The sequence below is a fragment of the Sylvia atricapilla genome, chromosome 2, assembly GCF_009819655.1.
Source record: "Sylvia atricapilla isolate bSylAtr1 chromosome 2, bSylAtr1.pri, whole genome shotgun sequence".
NCBI classification, from domain to species: Eukaryota; Metazoa; Chordata; class Aves; order Passeriformes; family Sylviidae; genus Sylvia; species Sylvia atricapilla.
The window spans coordinates 58,058,044-58,066,927 of record NC_089141.1 but is presented as its reverse complement, the minus strand read 5'-3'; positions in this window follow the sequence as shown (position 1 = coordinate 58,066,927).

Here is an 8,884-nt window from a genome sequence, read left to right as displayed (position 1 = left end):
TGTCTGGAAAAGTTTTAAGTGCAGTTTGTGCTACTATCAAGGTCACTTAAGATGTTGAACTTAACAGGTCTGACCATGGACTTCTGTGGTACTGAACTTCTTTCTGATCTCCAGAAAGACATTCACCATTGGTCATTGCTGAGCCCAGTTAATATTCAAACCTGAAAACAAACCCACCCAATTATTTTCTCAGCACATACTTCCTCATCTGTGGAGAACGACAAAAAAATTTCACTATCGTCAAGAACAATTTCAAACACCATTTTGTCTTGTATACTCAGTCATTAAATTGAACACTGATAAAAGATTTTTTTTTTATGCACACTTTATTCTTGAAAAATACATTCTGAGTACTCCTGATTACTCTTCTTCTCTTTAACTTACTTGGATATGGATATGAATTCCAGGAGCATGTGTTTCTTAATCCTCCCAGGGCCTGAGACTAGCCAAAGTTCCTTTGATTCTATGATTAACTCCTGAGCTGTATTTAGGCTCTTCTAAAAAGTCACCTAGCTTTCCTTGACATCCTTCTCCTTCCTGGCAGCTACCCAAACAGTTCCCAAGCAACATCTTGAATTAGAAGAAATATGCAGTTGTAAAGTTCAGAATCCAAAATTTGCTGCTTGCCTTCCCACTTCACCTCCAGGTCCTTAACTTAATAATTTTGGAGACACTGCAATTCAAGCCACATCTAAGACTGCCACCAGGTTTTCCCTGTTTGTGACTAGAGCACTATCCCTGGTCATCCCAGCCAACACTTGCATTAAGAAATATGCTGGAAGTATATAATTGCACCATTCCTGGAGAGCTTTGACTTTCCCCCGAGGATATGAAATCTTTCTCTGGCTAGTATAATTACATTGCATGTAATAAGAATACATGGTTAATGAGAGACAAAATTTTACATGGTTATAAACTACTGCTATTCTCTTTTACCATGGTTCCAAGAGATACATTTCATGGCCAAATACAAGGAAGTTTTTTTACCTACCAATTACACCTCACACAGGGCAGTGTGGTCACACAGGGCAGTTACATGCATTACAGCTTTTGCATCTGTTTGCTTCCTAATATTCCGTAAATAATTTTCATTCACATAGTAATTGTACAAACATTTGTTATAATGAAACTATCTGCATGAACAGAAACAGTAATTTTCCTGAAGACCTCCAATGTACTTGTGAAGATAGGAAGTCTTTTTTGGCTAATATAATAATTCAAATTGAAATCTGGTCCAAAAATCCACAGAAGTAAATATAATTTATCCAGAGCCATTAATAATCAATGACATGTTGTTTTTCTTCCAATTTGAAAAGAAGCAGCTCAAGGCAAGACCAGCTCTTCATTCTTCCCCAAACCAGTATGGCAGTAGAAATGTGGCTTTGGATGAACCCACTTGGAGCAGCAGTAATAGTTTCTTCTACTTCTGGCAGCCATGTAATAGATGCTCAAGGCTGTGGAATACTACAGTTGAGAGAACATTTAGAAAGAGTCCAGATGAACTTAGAACATAATTTTCAATTCATCTTAGTATAAGAAGGAGGAGAATGAGGGCTTCCACTATAAGCTCTGAAAAGGTAGGGAACTTACTGGGTAGAATAGTTTTGACTAATATTGATTAGTTTAATGTTGACATGGAAGAAAAGGACCTGGTAAACAGTCTAGTTTACTTAGTAGAGCTCTCTGTTTTCCTTGGCTACGTCCCAAGGATTGGCTAGGGTGAGCTCCACTGAGCTGATTTGATCTGGCACAACTATATCAGGTAGTAAAATATTTTTTATGTACACTGAAAGTTCAGACTAGATGTAGATGTAAATCTCTCGTGGTCATATATATTTTAAAAAATCTCAGTGTTTGCCATCAAAGAAATCATAGTGCTTTAAAGAAGCAATAGAAATATAATGTGTGAGAAAAAAAATACAAAATAATTTGGATTAGTAATGTGGGCAGAAACAAATACCTCTGTTATGCTGAAATGCTGATTAAAATCCAGGCTTTTTTTTTTGTGTTGCTATAAGAGCATTTAAAATATTTATCTAGATTTCAAAAATATTTCTTCAATATGAAAATACTAGCAAAAAACATTCACAGGGAAATAAGTAATCTGTAGATGCCATTTCAATATTTGTAATTTAATGGATGATCCAAAATGTGATTAAAGATGCGCAGATGAGAATAACAAAATTTTGATTAGCTAACCATGTAATAATATAGAATTTGTCCCTTGTTGTAGGTGAATACGTCTATGAAAAAGATTTGTCTCAGATTGCAGTTTAGCTGAATCTGTGCAACTTGATTTTAAATCTTTTACCTTCATGTGATTCTTCTCCTTGAGTGCGCATGTTGCTAGATTTTAAATTTTAATTTTCACATTCCATTAAAGGATAGGCACTTTCTCATGATGCTAATTTCCTTAGTTATTTAGAAAGACAGAAAAAGATGTTTTTCCTAATATTACTTAAAACAAAAATCTTGGCTCCTATAGGGATTTTACTGTCACACTCATTCTTATTCTACTGTGAGTGTCAGGTACTAGTTTTGGTATGCAACTTGAGATAGAAATAAAGCTTAGTCAAATGGGTTTATACAGATTTTTGTGTGCAATAAAAATATAAATTATCTGGAATATTATACATGGAGGTCAAATAATTATCTTAAATCAAGACTAGTAATTACAGTGATATACTACCTATTTATCTAAGATCTTATTAAAACAATATTCTTCCTGCCAGAAAATTTGACTTTGAAAAATCCATAATTTAAGCAACTATCTGAATCATATAACAAGACTCAATTACACCAGGTGGTATTGACTGATATATTTGGTAATGTAATAGAGATGCCAACTCTGACAAAATTTGTTAGTTTGAAAATAGGGCAAAATGCCATTTTATTGCAAAGCTAATGAAAAATATTGCTTACAGAATGATGAGACCCATCAAGTCGATTTATATCATACAACGTTTGTAAGATCTCAAATATTTCAAAAAGATTGGAAGGGCAATATGACTATTGCCTACTCACAATAATGAAACAAAGAAAAAGGAGATTTGACATTCAGACTTGCATAGTAGAGGGCTAGAAACTTTCTGAATAGTAGAACTCTTAAAGAGAGCAGGCTGTTTCTTGAGCTTATGCAGACACTGTCGTGGCTGGACCACCACCTGGATGTTTTGCAAGCTCCACAATTCAAAGAGATACTGCTTGGGGGGATTAAAGACTGTGAGTCGGATTCAGTGAACCCAAATCCCAGCAGAAGTTTGGCAGAGGAATGAGTCAGTTCCTGGGATGCCAGCATTAATGGCTGAGGTCCAGACACTAATCTCAGATGCACGGCACGTGTCGCCTCCTATCTCGATTAAGCCACGTCTGCGGCTTGCACACAGCAGATTTTCCAAGGCATATGCTGCTTCCAGTGCCATAAGTTTTCATTTCAAATCTGGTCCATAAGGTGTGAGTATTTTATTGGTTTTTGTTTTGTTTTCTTCAGTTGTTTGATGAAGAAATAAAAACAAAAGAAAAAGAAAACAAAAATTTATTAACAGAACTCACTCTGTTTTAGCCCTCTGGCTTCTTTATCTTCTATTCACCTCCTTCAAAAAGATTCAACCAGAACCACACTAAAGATGCAAAGAAATTAAAGTAATAATAGAAGCAGCACAGGAAGATTATTTTCTTTCATTTGTTCTGCAGTGTATGTGAGACATGACAGGATTCGATAAACTCACAAGTATTTACTCTTTAAGCTAATTCTGCAGTGTTGTAAAACATGCAAACTGCAGGCTAGAGAGAAATAAGAGAGTCAGCATAGCAAAACTCGATTAGAAAGTTTGATTTGATTATCTGTTCCTTATTTGCATCACACTGCTGTTTCACTTCGAGCTACCTGACTAGAATATTTTCACTGCAATCTGAGTGTGGAAACCAAAGCTATCAGCAGAATAACAGGCTGCAAGAAGCACAGTGTTTTATGCTGGAACATTCCAGCACACTAATTGCTGCTTTGAAAATCATACTCCAAACATTTTCTTGCTTCATTTAATCTCTTGGTTTCAGTGGAAAATATCCAGAAACAATGCAGTTGAGCTTGAAGATGAGAAATGGGAGACCGAGTGGCTGAAAGGTACCATACGAGTGGATTGATGCCGTGCCTTAATGGACTGGCCTTGAACTGTACAAACTTCATGGTGAATTCAACCAGATTAAGGAGAGTGAGAATCAATCAGTTTCAGATGGCTCTAAAAGTTGCAACGAAAGGGAAGATAGTGGTACATTCATTGTCTAAGACCTACATGGAAGCTCCTCTTTTGTAATATAAAAAGACTCAACTAAAAAGGTTAGTTTGAAAAAACAAGGAAGAAAAGCACTTGACCCTTCTGTTCTTAGAAAACAAAAATGTTAGCTAAATGATTGATTTTGTGCTTAAATTTTTTTCTTCTTTTTTTTTTTTTTTTTTCTTTATTTCTCAGTGAGTATTGATCTCATTCTCTGTATTACATTAAACACCCAAAAGTATTATCAATTGCATACTTAGCCCAGACTGGGAGAGATAAGTGTGAGACTCAATTTAAAAAGTCCAGTCATATCAATTTTCACTTTTGGACAAGAAATTGTTAACCTTTCCTATTAAAACATGACAGGCGCCAGAAAATGAGCTACTTTTGGATATTTTTAAGTAAAAGTGTCTGTACAGGTTACGTGCCAATTTATAAAACCATGAGCCTGTTTTGCTCGTGTATAACCACCAAAAAGGAAATAAACAGTTGAAAGGAAAAGGACACAATTCTGCTTCTGAGGTGATGTAACAGAGAATGATCTTTACTGTCACCATCCCTGATTTTGCATAAGCTTCTCCCTTGCACACTGGAATCATATATAATGTAGATGAGATTGGTCGGGCCAGAAATCTTAATTTATTTATTGTATAAGCATAATGCCAACCACCTCCTGTTTTCATTATACTAGTCTAATGCCAGCCATTTCCTGTTTTCATTAGACCATTGTAATGCTAGACTCCTACTGTTCTCATTAGTGCAGGACTGTGTAATGGCAACCACCTCATGTTTTCATTATAGCAGAACTGTATGGTGCCAGCTGCCACTTATTTTACTTTACAGAAGAGCATTTGAATAGTCCATACTATTTTCACGAGAACATATGCAGAAATGTCAAGGACCCTAGGGATCTAAGGCCCCTAAGAAAATGGTAGGAAACACCCCTCCTGACAATTTTGTTGCTGGAAGAATGGCAGAGCTTATACAGTGTGTACAGAGAAGAGGTCAAAGGCTGGGGTTTAAAAATTGTTGTGGAACAGGCTTAAATTCTAGGAACTACCTTTCTGATAAATAACCCACCTGATTTTTCTGAAGAAGATAAAAAGGTGCTTGCAATATTTCAAGGTCTGGATTAGAATAGTAGAGAAATGCAAGGTAAATTCCTGGCTCCAGTACACATTGCCTGTGGAGATCATAACCTATAAATTCTGTCATATTACTCCAGTTGTGACTGGTCTGGAGATAATAAGATTTTCTCTATCTGAAATATTGTTTTGTTTTGCTTTGCTTTGCTTCTATAATACTTTTTCAATATGAGACATTTCACTGCTTATCAGTAGTGCCTAAAAAGAAGCTGTGAGTCCTTCTCTAGGGTCTTCAAATGTGATTGTAACAATATTAAATAATACTAAGAACTGGCTGATGACACAAAAATCTTCAAATGAGACTTCTTAAAAGTATAGTTTGCAAGCTAAAAGGGTTCTGTTACTAGGGTACAGTTAAATTGTTGTTGCATTACAGAACATTAGGGCTATATTTACTTTTTGTAGTACGTATCAGAATAAAATTTCCTCTAACTAAAAAAAACATGTAAGGTGGTATAAAAATATTTTTTCTGGAAGTTTTTCTATATTATTATAAACAGTTTTTATTTACATGCTCAGGTTTCTGCTCATATTGAATATAATACAGATGTCAAAAAACACCCCCAAAACATCACAGTATCACTGCTCTGTAAAAAGCCATGTAACTTCAATGTGGATACTTGTAACATCACTGCAACATACCTGGTTTCCATAAGGGGACTGCAGCCTCAGTTCTATAATGAATGAATGAGCTGCATATTAGTCATGAGGCAGAAACACCACATTTTCTGGTACGCACACAGCTGCTGCCTCTATTCTGAAGCCGTGGGAGCTTCAAGTGCTTGCTATCACAACCAGAAAAAGCATCACAGTGAAGGCCATTATTCTGTACCTGACCAAAATTATCACTTCTGCACAGTGACTTTGATTTTAATTATTTGTGTGATGCCAGCTTGTCATGTTTTATTGGTTGTATGTTTTAATGATTTATGGCTTCACTGTAGCTCAGGAGAGGAGAAGAAAAGCTCTGTGGATATGTATTATGAAAATAAAATTTAACTGTTACTATAAATGCTGGTTGCGGTGGGTTGACCTTGGCTGGACTGCAGGTACCCACCAAACTGCTATAACAGTCCCCTCCTCAGGAGGACAGGAGAGGAAGAACATAAGAAGCCAAAAAACCCTTATGAGAAAAGATAAGGGCAGTTTAATACACCAAAAGCAAGACCATATGCATTAGAAAGAAAAACAAAAGATTTATTTTCTACTTCTCATCAGCAGGTGATGTCCAGTCTTTTTTTGGGAAGTAGGACTTCAGTACATGTAGCAGTTACTCCAGATGACAAACGTCATAAATAATGAATCCCTCCTGCCTCCTCCTTTCTCTTAGCCTTCATGTCTGAGAAGACATCATATAGACTGCCCCTTTGGTCATCTGTCCTAGCTATGTCCTATGCCAAAGTCTTTCCCATCCCCAGGGTACTTTTGGTGGTGATTGTGACTGTGGAATGTTGGTGAGACAGTGCTGAGGCTGTGCCACCCCTGCTCAGCAGGAGCCAAAACTCTGGTGTGTTACTTATATCTTCCTATCTAGCAGGGCAGAGCACAGCCCTGCCAGGGCTGCTGTGGGGAAAATGAGCTCCATCTCCACCAGGCCAAATACCCTGGCACTTACACTGATTTGTCTGGGAGAAAAGAGCCCTTCAAAAGTGTTTTTGATCTGTGTTTCCAGTCCTGATGGAAAAGTTGTGTTTTCAAGGAAAGAAGAGTGTTCTTTGTCATTCTCAGATTGCTGTATTATTAACATCACTGAATAGAGTAATTGACAGATGTGTATAAGTGTTGCTAAAATGATTAAAAGCTCTGCAAATCATAACCTGTCAGTGTTCCATGGGAAACAAAGACCTTTCCATCTGTTAGGGGACTCTGTAAAGGAATGTAATGAGTCACCTTTAAAATGACAGTTGTCACCTTAGGATTTGAACCTCAAAGGAAGCGCAAAAATATAATGAAATACATATAAACTGCCAATCAAAATATCCTTAATTTTTTATTGTTTTGATCACCTCACTCTGGGCAGAGTGTGATAACTTGTAATTTTTCTATGATCTCTAGTGTCTGGATTAGGTCCAAGTCAATAAGACGACAGTTATGTTTAGCAACGTTATAGTTTGATAAAGCACTATATCCCTGCATATGTCTCTGCACATTTTCTTTCACAGTCTTCACAATGAATAAAATTTTACAAGGATAGTGGCATGTGATAGCAGCACATTTGAAAATTACTTCTGAGTTTTGGAAACTCAATAAAATGGAAACTGAGTGATGGAACTGAAGGATGTGAAGGGGGTTGGTACACTTTCGGTACACTTGAAAGACAACATATTCTACATATACCACTACACCTTCCTCTTTTATATTTAAGTTGTTTTAGTAAATGTAAGTGATTTGTCATTTCTTTACTTGTACCATTTTTTCCTGTTTCTGATACGTTTTCTGAACTAAGGCAGGTGGAGTCATAACATTTTCTGTGAAATAAAATGCAAATTCCATTATGCTAATGGACCACTAAGAACTGAATTAGATTAAGCAGTGGTGGTAAATCAGCAATTATACTGCTTTTTTTTTTTTTTTTTTTTTTTTTAATAGCAAGATTCCAGCAGAAATAAAATTCAGTTGTAGTCACCACTAGAGGAGAAAGCCCAGGGCTGCTGATGTGCTTTACTGAATTTAGTATACATTTTACCACCACTCAGATGCAGTCTTCAAAACCAAGGATGCTGAGCAAAGTGCTTTGAGTCAGCTGGTAACACAGTATATTAATTACAGCTCATAATAACTTCCATTTTTACATAATTGTTGCATGGTTGTACACGTTATGCCAAATGAAATCTTCAGTCTTAACTGGTGATTGTGATTAATATTTATGCTGCTATTAAAAATGAGCGTTCTTTCAGCTTCACTGGTGCTGAAGACTTTCTGGATTATTTTTAAAATGCAATAAAAATAATAAGTAAGGAAATTCCCAAACTGAGTAAACAGGTGGTTCTTCAAATAGAGTCCTGATTTTTATCTGTCTGCAAGAAAGCATTCTGTGCTAACAAACACAGGCATTGAACCAGGATTGGTCTTTCTCCAGACCACCCTTCAAGGCTTGGAAGTGTCAACTAGCATTTGCTAATATGTCTTATAAACACTCAGGATGAAGGAAATAAAGTGAATGAGGGGAGCTGGCATGAACTTACAAGAAGCTATGGGATTCAAGATTTGGCAGCTGCACCTGGTGGCTCCTTGCAGTAGTGTGTTGTCATTGCCCATAGAAGCTTGAAATTCTTCCAGGCAGGAGGTGATGTGAACATCACCTTAGACTACAGGAATTAGTGGTTAATGGCAGAACTGTCTCATGTTTACATTTGTGATCCCACAGTAAGCTTGGCAAATCTCCATGAAAGCATCTTGAACAAGAGTGCTTGAATCAGACGTCCTCCAATTGTTTGTACTTCTCCTACTGTTGCCATAATGTAA